This window comes from Pygocentrus nattereri, chromosome 21 (assembly GCF_015220715.1).
Source record: "Pygocentrus nattereri isolate fPygNat1 chromosome 21, fPygNat1.pri, whole genome shotgun sequence".
NCBI classification, from domain to species: domain Eukaryota; kingdom Metazoa; phylum Chordata; class Actinopteri; order Characiformes; family Serrasalmidae; genus Pygocentrus; species Pygocentrus nattereri.
Window position 1 is genome coordinate 35,908,023 of NC_051231.1, and position 13,752 is coordinate 35,921,774.

Here is a 13,752-nt window from a genome sequence, read left to right on the forward strand (position 1 = left end):
CGGTTCAGATGAACTGTGTTGGTTGGTTAGTGTAATGGTTAACACCTTTGCCTTATACGCTGTAGACTGGGGTTCAATCCCTGACCAGGACAAGCACCCTGCACCATACCAATAAGGGTCCTTGGGCAAGACTCCTAACACCACCTTTACCTACCTGTGTAAAATGATCAAATTGTAAGTCGCTCTGGATAAGAGCGTCAGCAAAATGCCACAAATGTTAATTTTGTGGGGCTACAGTCGGTTCAGACCGAAATTTGTGGGCTACAGTCGGTTCAGATGGAATTTTCTGAGGCTACAGTCAGTTTAGATGGAATTTTGTGAGCTATAATTGATTCAAATGGAATTTTGTGAGCTATATTCAGTTCAGACGGAATTTTGTGGGTTACAGTCGGTTCAGCCAGAATTTTGTGGGCTACAGTCGGTTCAGCCAGAATTTTGTGGGCTACAGTCGGTTCAGGCAGAATTTTGTGGGCTACAGTCGGTTCAGGAAACATTTTGTGGACTACAGTTGGTTCAGGCAGGATTTTGTGGGCTACAGTCGATTCAGGCAGGATTTTGTGGGCTACAGTCAGTTCAGCCAGAATTTTGTGGGCTACAGTCGGTTCAGGAAAAATTTTGTGGACTACAGTCGATTCAGGCAGGATTTTGTGGGCTACAGTCAGTTCAGCCAGAATTTTGGGGGCTACAGTCGGTTCAGCCAGAATGTTGTGGGCTACAGTCGGTTCAGGCAGAAATTTGTGGGCTACAGTCGGTTCAGTCAGAATTTTGTGGGCTACAGTAGGTTCAGCCAGAATGTTGTGGACTACAGTCAGTTCAGGAAAAATTTTGTGGGCTACAGTCGGTTCAAATGGAATTCTGTGGGCTACAGTCAGTTCAGACAGAATGTTGTGGGCTACAGTCGGTTCAGGCAGAATTTTGTGGGCTACAGTCAGTTCAGGAAAAATTTTGTGGGCTACAGTCGGTTTAGGCAGGATTTTGTGGGCTACAGTTGGTTCAGGAAAAATTTTGTGGGCTACAGTAGGTTCAGCCAGAATGTTGTGGACTACAGTCAGTTCAGGAAAAATTTTGTGGGCTACAGTCGGTTCAAATGGAATTCTGTGGGCTACAGTCAGTTCAGACAGAATGTTGTGGGCTACAGTAGGTTCAGCCAGAATGTTGTGGACTACAGTCAGTTCAGGAAAAATTTTGTGGGCTACAGTCGGTTTAGGCAGGATTTTGTGGGCTACAGTTGGTTCAGGAAAAATTTTGTGGGCTACAGTCAGTTCAGGCAGAATTTTGTGAGCTACAGTCGGTTCAGGCAGAATTTTGTGGGCTACAGTCGGTTCAGGGAGAATTTTGTGGGTTACAGTCGGTTCAGGGAGAATTTTGTGGGCTACAGTCGGTTCAGACGGAATTTTGTGGGCTACAGTCAATTCAGACAGAATTTTGTGGGTTACAGTTGGTTCAGATGGAATTTTGTGGGCTACAGTCAATTCAGACAGAATTTTGTGGGTTACAGTTGGTTCAGACGGAATTTTGTGTGTTACAGTTGGTTCAGACGGAATTTTGTGGGGCTACAGTCGGTTCAGACAGAATTTTCTGGGGCTACAGTCGGTTCAGACAGAATTTTGTGGACTACGTTCGGTTCAGACAGAATTTTGTGGGGCTACAGTCGGTTCACATGGAATTTTGTGGGGCTACAGTCGGTTCAGAAAGAATTTTGTGTGGCTACAGTCGGTTCTGACAGAATTTTCTGGGCTACAGTTGGTTCAGACGAAATTTTCTGGGCTACAGTCGGTTCAGACGGAATTTTGTGGGCCACAGTCAGTTCAGACAGAATGTTGTGGGCTACAGTCGGTTCAGAAAGAATTTTGTGGGGCTACAATTGATTCAGATGGAATTTTGTGGGGCTACAGTCGATTCAGATGGAATTTTGCGGGGCTACAGTTGGTTCAGATGGAATTTTGTGGGGCTACAATTGATTCAGATGGAATTTTGTGGGGCTACAGTCGATTCAGATGGAATTTTGTGGGCTACAGTCAGTTCAGACAGAATTTTGTGGGGCTACAGTCGGTTCAGACAGAATTTTCTGGGGCTACAGTCGGTTCAGACAGAATTTTGTGGACTACGTTCGGTTCAGACAAATTTGTGGGGCTACAGTCGGTTCACATGGAATTTTGTGGGGCTACAGTCAGTTCAGAAAGAATTTTGTGCAGCTACAGTCGGTTCTGACAGAATTTTGTGGGCTACAGTTGGTTCAGACGGAATTTTCTGGGCTACAGTCGGTTCAGACGGAATTTTGTGGGCCACAGTCAGTTCAGACAGAATGTTGTGGGCTACAGTCGGTTCAGAAAGAATTTTGTGGGGCTACAATTGATTCAGATGGAATTTTGTGGGGCTACAGTCGATTCAGATGGAATTTTGCGGGGCTACAGTTGGTTCAGACGGAATTTTGTGGGGCTACAGTTGGTTCAGATGGAATTTTGTGGGCCACAGTCAGTTCAGACAGAATGTTGTGGGCTACAGTCGGTTCAGAAAGAATTTTGTGGGGCTACAATTGATTCAGATAGAATTTTGTGAGCTACAGTCGGTTCAGGCAGAATTTTGTGGGCTACAGTCGGTTCAGGGAGAATTTTGTGGGTTACAGTCGGTTCAGGGAGAATTTTGTGGGCTACAGTCGGTTCAGACGGAATTTTGTGGGCTACAGTCAATTCAGACAGAATTTTGTGGGTTACAGTTGGTTCAGATGGACTTTTGTGGGCTATAGTCAATTCAGACAGAATTTTGTGGGTTACAGTTGGTTCAGACGGAATTTTGTGTGTTACAGTTGGTTCAGACGGAATTTTGTGGGGCTACAGTCGGTTCAGACAGAATTTTCTGGGGCTACAGTCGGTTCAGACAGAATTTTGTGGACTACGTTCGGTTCAGACAGAATTTTGTGGGGCTACAGTCGGTTCACATGGAATTTTGTGGGGCTACAGTCGGTTCAGAAAGAATTTTGTGTGGCTACAGTCGGTTCTGACAGAATTTTCTGGGCTACAGTTGGTTCAGACGAAATTTTCTGGGCTACAGTCGGTTCAGACGGAATTTTGTGGGCCACAGTCAGTTCAGACAGAATGTTGTGGGCTACAGTCGGTTCAGAAAGAATTTTGTGGGGCTACAATTGATTCAGATGGAATTTTGTGGGGCTACAGTCGATTCAGATGGAATTTTGCGGGGCTACAGTTGGTTCAGACGGAATTTTGTGGGGCTACAGTTGGTTCAGATGGAATTTTGTGGGCTACAGTTGGTTCAGATGGAATTTTCTGGGCCACAGTCAGTTCAGACAGAATGTTGTGGGCTAAAGTCGGTTCAGAAAGAATTTTGTGGGGCTACAATTGATTCAGATAGAATTTTGTGAGCTACAGTCGGTTCAGGCAGAATTTTGTGGGCTACAGTCGGTTCAGGGAGAATTTTGTGGGTTACAGTCGGTTCAGGGAGAATTTTGTGGGCTACAGTCGGTTCAGACGGAATTTTGTGGGCTACAGTCAATTCAGACAGAATTTTGTGGGTTACAGTTGGTTCAGATGGAATTTTGTGGGCTACAGTCAATTCAGACAGAATTTTGTGGGTTACAGTTGGTTCAGACGGAATTTTGTGTGTTACAGTTGGTTCAGACGGAATTTTGTGGGGCTACAGTCGGTTCAGACAGAATTTTCTGGGGCTACAGTCGGTTCAGACAGAATTTTGTGGACTACGTTCGGTTCAGACAGAATTTTATGGGGCTACAGTCGGTTCACATGGAATTTTGTGGGGCTACAGTCGGTTCAGAAAGAATTTTGTGTGGCTACAGTCGGTTCTGACAGAATTTTCTGGGCTACAGTTGGTTCAGACGAAATTTTCTGGGCTACAGTCGGTTCAGACGGAATTTTGTGGGCCACAGTCAGTTCAGAAAGAATGTTGTGGGCTACAGTCGGTTCAGAAAGAATTTTGTGGGGCTACAATTGATTCAGATGGAATTTTGTGGGGCTACAGTCGATTCAGATGGAATTTTGCGGGGCTACAGTTGGTTCAGACGGAATTTTGTGGGGCTACAATTGATTCAGATGGAATTTTGTGGGGCTACAGTCGATTCAGATGGAATTTTGTGGGCTACAGTCAGTTCAGACAGAATTTTGTGGGGCTACAGTCGGTTCAGACAGAATTTTCTGGGGCTACAGTCGGTTCAGACAGAATTTTGTGGACTACGTTCGGTTCAGACAAATTTGTGGGGCTACAGTCGGTTCACATGGAATTTTGTGGGGCTACAGTCAGTTCAGAAAGAATTTTGTGCAGCTACAGTCGGTTCTGACAGAATTTTGTGGGCTACAGTTGGTTCAGACGGAATTTTCTGGGCTACAGTCGGTTCAGACGGAATTTTGTGGGCCACAGTCAGTTCAGACAGAATGTTGTGGGCTACAGTCGGTTCAGAAAGAATTTTGTGGGGCTACAATTGATTCAGATGGAATTTTGTGGGGCTACAGTCGATTCAGATGGAATTTTGCGGGGCTACAGTTGGTTCAGACGGAATTTTGTGGGGCTACAGTTGGTTCAGATGGAATTTTGTGAGCTACAGTTGGTTCAGATGGAATTTTCTGGGCCACAGTCGGTTCAGACAGAATGTTGTGGGCTACAGTCGGTTCAGAAAGAATTTTGTGGGGCTACAATTGATTCAGATAGAATTTTGTGAGCTACAGTCGGTTCAGGCAGAATGTTGTGGGCTACAGTCGGTTCAGGGAGAATTTTGTGGGCTACAGTCGGTTCAGACGGAATTTTGTGGGCTACAGTCAATTCAGACAGAATTTTGTGGGTTACAGTTGGTTCAGATGGAATTTTGTGGGCTACAGTCAATTCAGACAGAATTTTGTGGGTTACAGTTGGTTCAGACGGAATTTTGTGTGTTACAGTTGGTTCAGACGGAATTTTGTGGGGCTACAGTCGGTTCAGACAGAATTTTCTGGGGCTACAGTCGGTTCAGACAGAATTTTGTGGACTACGTTCGGTTCAGACAGAATTTTGTGGGGCTACAGTCGGTTCACATGGAATTTTGTGGGGCTACAGTCGGTTCAGAAAAATTTTGTGTGGCTACAGTCGGTTCTGACAGAATTTTCTGGGCTACAGTTGGTTCAGACGAAATTTTCTGGGCTACAGTCGGTTCAGACGGAATTTTGTGGGCCACAGTCAGTTCAGACAGAATGTTGTGGGCTACAGTCGGTTCAGAAAGAATTTTGTGGGGCTACAATTGATTCAGATGGAATTTTGTGGGGCTACAGTCGATTCAGATGGAATTTTGCGGGGCTACAGTTGGTTCAGACGGAATTTTCTGGGCTACAGTCGGTTCAGACGGAATTTTGTGGGCCACAGTCAGTTCAGACAGAATGTTGTGGGCTACAGTCGGTTCAGAAAGAATTTTGTGGGGCTACAATTGATTCAGATGGAATTTTGTGGGGCTACAGTCGATTCAGATGGAATTTTGCGGGGCTACAGTTGGTTCAGACGGAATTTTGTGGGGCTACAGTTGGTTCAGATGGAATTTTGTGGGCTACAGTTGGTTCAGATGGAATTTTCTGGGCCACAGTCGGTTCAGACAGAATGTTGTGGGCTACAGTCGGTTCAGAAAGAATTTTGTGGGGCTACAATTGATTCAGATAGAATTTTGTGAGCTACAGTCGGTTCAGGCAGAATTTTGTGGGCTACAGTCGGTTCAGGGAGAATTTTGTGGGTTACAGTCGGTTCAGGGAGAATTTTGTGGGCTACAGTCGGTTCAGACGGAATTTTGTGGGCTACAGTCAATTCAGACAGAATTTTGTGGGTTACAGTTGGTTCAGATGGAATTTTGTGGGCTACAGTCGATTCAGACAGAATTTTGTGGGTTACAGTCGGTTCAGACGGAATTTTGTGTGTTACAGTTGGTTCAGACGGAATTTTGTGGGGCTACAGTCGGTTCAGACAGAATTTTCTGGGGCTACAGTCGGTTCAGACAGAATTTTGTGGACTACGTTCGGTTCAGACAGAATTTTGTGGGGCTACAGTCGGTTCACATGGAATTTTGTGGGGCTACAGTCGGTTCAGAAAAATTTTGTGTGGCTACAGTCGGTTCTGACAGAATTTTCTGGGCTACAGTTGGTTCAGACGAAATTTTCTGGGCTACAGTCGGTTCAGACGGAATTTTGTGGGCCACAGTCAGTTCAGACAGAATGTTGTGGGCTACAGTCGGTTCAGAAAGAATTTTGTGGGGCTACAATTGATTCAGATGGAATTTTGTGGGGCTACAGTCGATTCAGATGGAATTTTGCGGGGCTACAGTTGGTTCAGACGGAATTTTGTGGGGCTACAGTTGGTTCAGATGGAATTTTGTGGGCTACAGTTGGTTCAGATGGAATTTTCTGGGCCACAGTCGGTTCAGACAGAATGTTGTGGGCTACAGTCGGTTCAGAAAGAATTTTGTGGGGCTACAATTGATTCAGATAGAATTTTGTGAGCTACAGTCGGTTCAGGCAGAATTTTGTGGGCTACAGTCGGTTCAGGGAGAATTTTGTGGGTTACAGTCGGTTCAGGGAGAATTTTGTGGGCTACAGTCGGTTCAGACGGAATTTTGTGGGCTACAGTCAATTCAGACAGAATTTTGTGGGTTACAGTTGGTTCAGATGGAATTTTGTGGGCTACAGTCAATTCAGACAGAATTTTGTGGGTTACAGTTGGTTCAGACGGAATTTTGTGTGTTACAGTTGGTTCAGACGGAATTTTGTGGGGCTACAGTCGGTTCAGACAGAATTTTCTGGGGCTACAGTCGGTTCAGACAGAATTTTGTGGACTACGTTCGGTTCAGACAGAATTTTGTGGGGCTACAGTCGGTTCACATGGAATTTTGTGGGGCTACAGTCGGTTCAGAAAAATTTTGTGTGGCTACAGTCGGTTCTGACAGAATTTTCTGGGCTACAGTTGGTTCAGACGAAATTTTCTGGGCTACAGTCGGTTCAGACGGAATTTTGTGGGCCACAGTCAGTTCAGACAGAATGTTGTGGGCTACAGTCGGTTCAGAAAGAATTTTGTGGGGCTACAATTGATTCAGATGGAATTTTGTGGGGCTACAGTCGATTCAGATGGAATTTTGCGGGGCTACAGTTGGTTCAGACGGAATTTTGTGGGGCTACAGTTGGTTCAGATGGAATTTTGTGGGCTACAGTTGGTTCAGATGGAATTTTCTGGGCCACAGTCAGTTCAGACAGAATGTTGTGGGCTACAGTCGGTTCAGAAAGAATTTTGTGGGGCTACAATTGATTCAGATAGAATTTTGTGAGCTACAGTCGGTTAAGGCAGAATTTTGTGGGCTACAGTCGGTTCAGGGAGAATTTTGTGGGTTACAGTCGGTTCAGGGAGAATTTTGTGGGCTACAGTCGGTTCAGACGGAATTTTGTGGGCTACAGTCAATTCAGACAGAATTTTGTGGGTTACAGTTGGTTCAGATGGAATTTTGTGGGCTACAGTCAATTCAGACAGAATTTTGTGGGTTACAGTTGGTTCAGACGGAATTTTGTGTGTTACAGTTGGTTCAGACGGAATTTTGTGGGGCTACAGTCGGTTCAGACAGAATTTTCTGGGGCTACAGTCGGTTCAGACAGAATTTTGTGGACTACGTTCGGTTCAGACAGAATTTTGTGGGGCTACAGTCGGTTCACATGGAATTTTGTGGGGCTACAGTCGGTTCAGAAAGAATTTTGTGTGGCTACAGTCGGTTCTGACAGAATTTTCTGGGCTACAGTTGGTTCAGACGAAATTTTCTGGGCTACAGTCGGTTCAGACGGAATTTTGTGGGCCACAGTCAGTTCAGACAGAATGTTGTGGGCTACAGTCGGTTCAGAAAGAATTTTGTGGGGCTACAATTGATTCAGATGGAATTTTGTGGGGCTACAGTCGATTCAGATGGAATTTTGCGGGGCTACAGTTGGTTCAGACGGAATTTTGTGGGGCTACAGTTGGTTCAGATGGAATTTTGTGGGCTACAGTTGGTTCAGATGGAATTTTCTGGGCCACAGTCAGTTCAGACAGAATGTTGTGGGCTACAGTCGGTTCAGGGAGAATGTTGTGGGCTACAGTCGGTTCAGGGAGAATTTTGTGGGTTACAGTCGGTTCAGGGAGAATTTTGTGGGCTACAGTCGGTTCAGACGGAATTTTGTGGGCTACAGTCAATTCAGACAGAATTTTGTGGGTTACAGTTGGTTCAGATGGAATTTTGTGGGCTACAGTCAATTCAGACAGAATTTTGTGGGTTACAGTTGGTTCAGACGGAATTTTGTGTGTTACAGTTGGTTCAGACGGAATTTTGTGGGGCTACAGTCGGTTCAGACAGAATTTTCTGGGGCTACAGTCGGTTCAGACAGAATTTTGTGGACTACGTTCGGTTCAGACAGAATTTTGTGGGGCTACAGTCGGTTCACATGGAATTTTGTGGGGCTACAGTCGGTTCACAAAGAATTTTGTGTGGCTACAGTCGGTTCTGACAGAATTTTCTGGGCTACAGTTGGTTCAGACGAAATTTTCTGGGCTACAGTCGGTTCAGACGGAATTTTGTGGGCCACAGTCAGTTCAGAAAGAATGTTGTGGGCTACAGTCGGTTCAGAAAGAATTTTGTGGGGCTACAGTCGATTCAGATGGAATTTTGCGGGGCTACAGTTGGTTCAGACGGAATTTTGTGGGGCTACAGTTGGTTCAGATGGAATTTTGTGGGCTACAGTTGGTTCAGATGGAATTTTCTGGGCCACAGTCAGTTCAGACAGAATGTTGTGGGCTACAGTCGGTTCAGAAAGAATTTTGTGGGGCTACAATTGATTCAGATGGAATTTTGTGGGGCTACAGTCGATTCAGATGGAATTTTGTGGGCTACAGTCAATTCAGACAGAATTTTGTGGGGCTACAGTCGGTTCAGACAGAATTTTCTGGGGCTACAGTCGGTTCAGACAGAATTTTGTGGACTACGTTCGGTTCAGACAAATTTGTGGGGCTACAGTCGGTTCACATGGAATTTTGTGGGGCTACAGTCAGTTCAGAAAGAATTTTGTGCAGCTACAGTCAATTCAGACAGAATTTTGTGGGGCTACAGTCGGTTCAGACAGAATTTTGTGGGTTACAGTTGGTTCAGACGGAATTTTGTGTGTTACAGTTGGTTCAGACGGAATTTTGTGGGGCTACAGTCGGTTCAGACAGAATTTTCTGGGGCTACAGTCGGTTCAGACAGAATTTTGTGGACTACGTTCGGTTCAGACAGAATTTTGTGGGGCTACAGTCGGTTCACATGGAATTTTGTGGGGCTACAGTCGGTTCAGAAAGAATTTTGTGTGGCTACAGTCGGTTCTGACAGAATTTTCTGGGCTACAGTTGGTTCAGACGAAATTTTCTGGGCTACAGTCGGTTCAGACGGAATTTTGTGGGCCACAGTCAGTTCAGAAAGAATGTTGTGGGCTACAGTCGGTTCAGAAAGAATTTTGTGGGGCTACAATTGATTCAGATGGAATTTTGTGGGGCTACAGTCGATTCAGATGGAATTTTGCGGGGCTACAGTTGGTTCAGACGGAATTTTGTGGGGCTACAGTTGGTTCAGATGGAATTTTGTGGGCTACAGTTGGTTCAGATGGAATTTTCTGGGCCACAGTCAGTTCAGACAGAATGTTGTGGGCTACAGTCGGTTCAGAAAGAATTTTGTGGGGCTATAATTGATTCAGATGGAATTTTGTGGGGCTACAGTCGATTCAGATGGAATTTTGTGGGCTACAGTCAATTCAGACAGAATTTTGTGGCGCTACAGTCGGTTCAGACAGAATTTTCTGGGGCTACAGTCGGTTCAGACAGAATTTTGTGGACTACGTTCGGTTCAGACAAATTTGTGGGGCTACAGTCGGTTCACATGGAATTTTGTGGGGCTACAGTCAGTTCAGAAAGAATTTTGTGCAGCTACAGTCGGTTCTGACAGAATTTTGTGGGCTACAGTTGGTTCAGACGGAATTTTCTGGGCTACAGTCGGTTCAGACGGAATTTTGTGGGCCACAGTCAGTTCAGACAGAATGTTGTGGGTTACAGTCGGTTCAGAAAGAATTTTGTGGGGCTACAATTGATTCAGATGGAATTTTGTGGGGCTACAGTCGATTCAGATGGAATTTTGTGGGGCTACAGTTGGTTCAGACGGAATTTTGTGGGGCTACAGTTGGTTCAGATGGAATTTTGTGGGGCTACAGTTGGTTCAGACGGAATTTTGTGGGGCTACAGTTGGTTCAGACGAAATTTTGTGGGCTACAGTTGGTTCAGACGAAATTTTGTGGGCTACAGTTGGTTCAGATGGAATTTTGTATGCCACAGTCAGTTCAGACTGAATGTTGTGGGTTACAGTTGGTTCAGAAAGAATTTTGTGGGGCTACAATTGATTCAGATGGAATTTTGTGGGGCTACAGTTGGTTCAGACGGAATTTTGTGGGGCTACAGTTGGTTCAGATGGAATTTTGTGGGGCTACAGTTGTTTCAGACGGAATTTTGTGGGGCTACATTTGGTTCAGATGGAATTTTGTGGGCTACAGTTGGTTCAGATGGAATTTTGTGGGCCACAGTCAGTTCAGACAGAATGTTGTGGGTTACAGTCGGTTCAGAAAGAATTTTGTGGGGCTACAATTGATTCAGATGGAATTTTGTGGGGCTACAGTCGATTCAGACGGAATTTTGTGGGGCTACAGTTGGTTCAGATGGAATTTTGTGGGCTACAGTTGGTTCAGGTGGAATTTTGTGGGCTACAGTCGGTTCAGTCAGAATTTTGTGCGTTACGGTTGGTTCAGACAGAATTTTGTGGCTTAGAGTCGGTTCAGACAGAATTCTGTGGGCCACAGTCAGGTCAGACAGAATGTTGTGGATTACGGTTGGTTCAGATGGAATTTTGTGGGCTACAGTTGGTTCAGATAGAATTTTGTGGGCTACGGTTTGTAGAGATGGAATTTGGAGATTTCAGCACCGTAACGGGGCTTTATCTGCTGACATTTCTGCTGATTTAACTCCAATATTTACAGTTAGCTAAGCTAAGGGCTGTGGTAGAACACCCCTCTGCTGACCACCTCTCACCACTGCTCTCCTTCTGACCCGGAGCGCAAACCAGACCAAACAAATATCAACAGAGTTCTTATACAATCAATCAGTATTTCTCACTGTGATTATCAATACAGCAGATCATTGATTCACCACTCTGTTATGTATGAGCAGTGAAACGAAGCAGAGTGATTGATTAAAGCAGTCAGCCAATCATTCTCAGCAGCACTGTTGCCACGGTGACATCACCCTCCGCCTGCATGACACACACACACACTCACTCACTGGCCACTTTATCAAAAACATGTAACAAAAAGACCAGCTTTACAGTTTCAGACTGAAGCTCACCTTCAGCTCCAGTGTAAACCAGAGACCACCGTGGGACCACCACTGACCACTGCTTACCATGAACTGACCACAGATGAAGAGCAGAAACAGTGCACAAGTAAAGTGAAACCACAAGGGAGGTGTTTTTGATAAAGTGGCCACATATAAAAACTGGTTGCATATACATATTGCATGTGTGTGTGTGTGACAGAAATAGCAGAGTCTCTTCAGCAGCTCTATCACTGCCACTGCAAATACAATGGTTTCCATGGTAACCACCAAAATAGAATCCACATTCCACTCAGAAATAGCAAAGGGCAACACACACACACACACACACACACACACACACACTGATGTGTGTATTCTGCGTCCTGTTTTTATGTGTGGGGTAAATAAACATGTTCTAACACTGATCCCTTTAGTTTTGTGTATGTTTCCCCCAAATGTCACTGAATGCTCTGAATTATGGGCTTGTTAAGAAGCTGAAATATGAGCTAATATGACCTCATAGCTAACACTCATCAGACTGACCTCACCAAAACAGCCCACACAGGCCAGCAGGCTCCGTTCAGTGGGGCAGTTTAGAGGCAACTGGCAGCTGGAGGAGCTGCTGTTGAGGTTACCAGGGCTGGAGTTTCAGTTTCAGGCTCCACTCAGTGCAGCTCACTGTTAGCACGGAACGTGTTTGTGTAGCTCAGAACATGATGGTTCCCATAAACACTCAGCTCAGCTCAGACCCGGAGCTCCTGACACGGGCAAAACACACGACTACAGAGCAACAGCACAAGCTCAGAGGTCCGATCACATGATCGGTCAGCTGACCTTTCTGAGAAAGTTAAACTTAATCAATTCAGTTAACTGAGTTAAACACAGCATCTGGCCTGTTTGTTACCAACTCGTATCACAGCATTAACTCAACTCTCACTAATTAGATTTTCACTCCTAATAATTTTCTCGCAGTTTTGTTCTTTCTCATTTCTAATTTTTTCATAATATATCTTTTCTATACTTTCCTGTAATTGTTTTCATAATTATGACATAACATCTGATAGCAACACACACTGAAGGGCAGTGACTCGCCTCTGTACCAAATCACTGCAGTCTGCATTAGAAAATAATCAACCCCAGTTTCCAAAATGTTGGGACGCTGTGTAAAATGGAAATAAATGTAAATAAAGACAGAATGCAATGATTTGCACATCTCATATTTTATTCACAATAGAACATAGAACACGGATCAGGTGTTGAAATGAGACACTTTACTATTTTATGAAAAACATTAACTCATTTAGAGCTTGATGGCAGCCATTCATCTCAGAAAAGTTGGGACGGGGTCGTGTCTATGGTTATGTAGCATCTCCTCATCTTTAACAACAGTCTGTTAACAGCTGGGAAGTGAGTTGCTGGAGCTTTGATAGAGGAATGTTGTCCCATTCCTGTTTGACGTGGGATTCTAGCTGCTCGGTTTTGGGTTGTCTTTGGTGGATTTTTCATTTCATGATGCACCAAATGTTTTCTATCAGCGAAAGGTCTGGACTGCAGGCAGGTCAGTTCAGCACCTGGACCCTTCTTCTGTGAAGCTGTGCTGCTGTGATGGACGCAGTATGTGGTTTATTGTCTTGCTGAAATATGAAAGGCCTTCCCAAGGCTTTTGAACTGTGTGCTAATAACAAGCTGGGAGGATCCAGTGTCCATTGTTACCAAAAAAAATTAAAAATTTTGATTAATCTGACCACAGGACACTTTTCCACTTCACCTTGGTCCATTTTAAATGAGCTTTGGCCCAGAGAAGGTGGCAGCATTTCTGGATCCTGTTTATAGCTGGTTAATTCTTTGCATGATGCAGCTTTAACTTGCATTTGTGGATTGTACTGTGAACTGTGTTCACAGGCAGTGATTTCTGGAAGTGTTTCTGATCCCCTGCAGTGATTTCCACTATAGAATCAGGTCTGTTTTTAATGCAGTGCAGCCTGAGGGCCCAAACATCACAAGCTCCCAATACTGACCATCAGCCTTGCTTACAGGGATTTCTCCAGATTCTAAATTTAAAATAAGGCCATGCTTCTGCATTTTAGAGCAGGAAGTGAGGCTGTATCCCTGTCCCTCAAGGCCACATGGTGAGCAATTAGATCTGTTTTGAAGTAAATGTGTCCCAAAGTCTGAAAGTCTTTACTGAAAGACACTACTGAAACAGTCATTACTGAAAGACAGTACTGAAACAGTCACTACTGACACAAAAATTACCGAAACAGACACTACTGACACAGTCACTATCGTAACACACACTACTGACATAGTTACTACCGAAACACACTATCGAAACAGTCACTACTGAAAGTCACTACTGCAACTAACACTATCAGA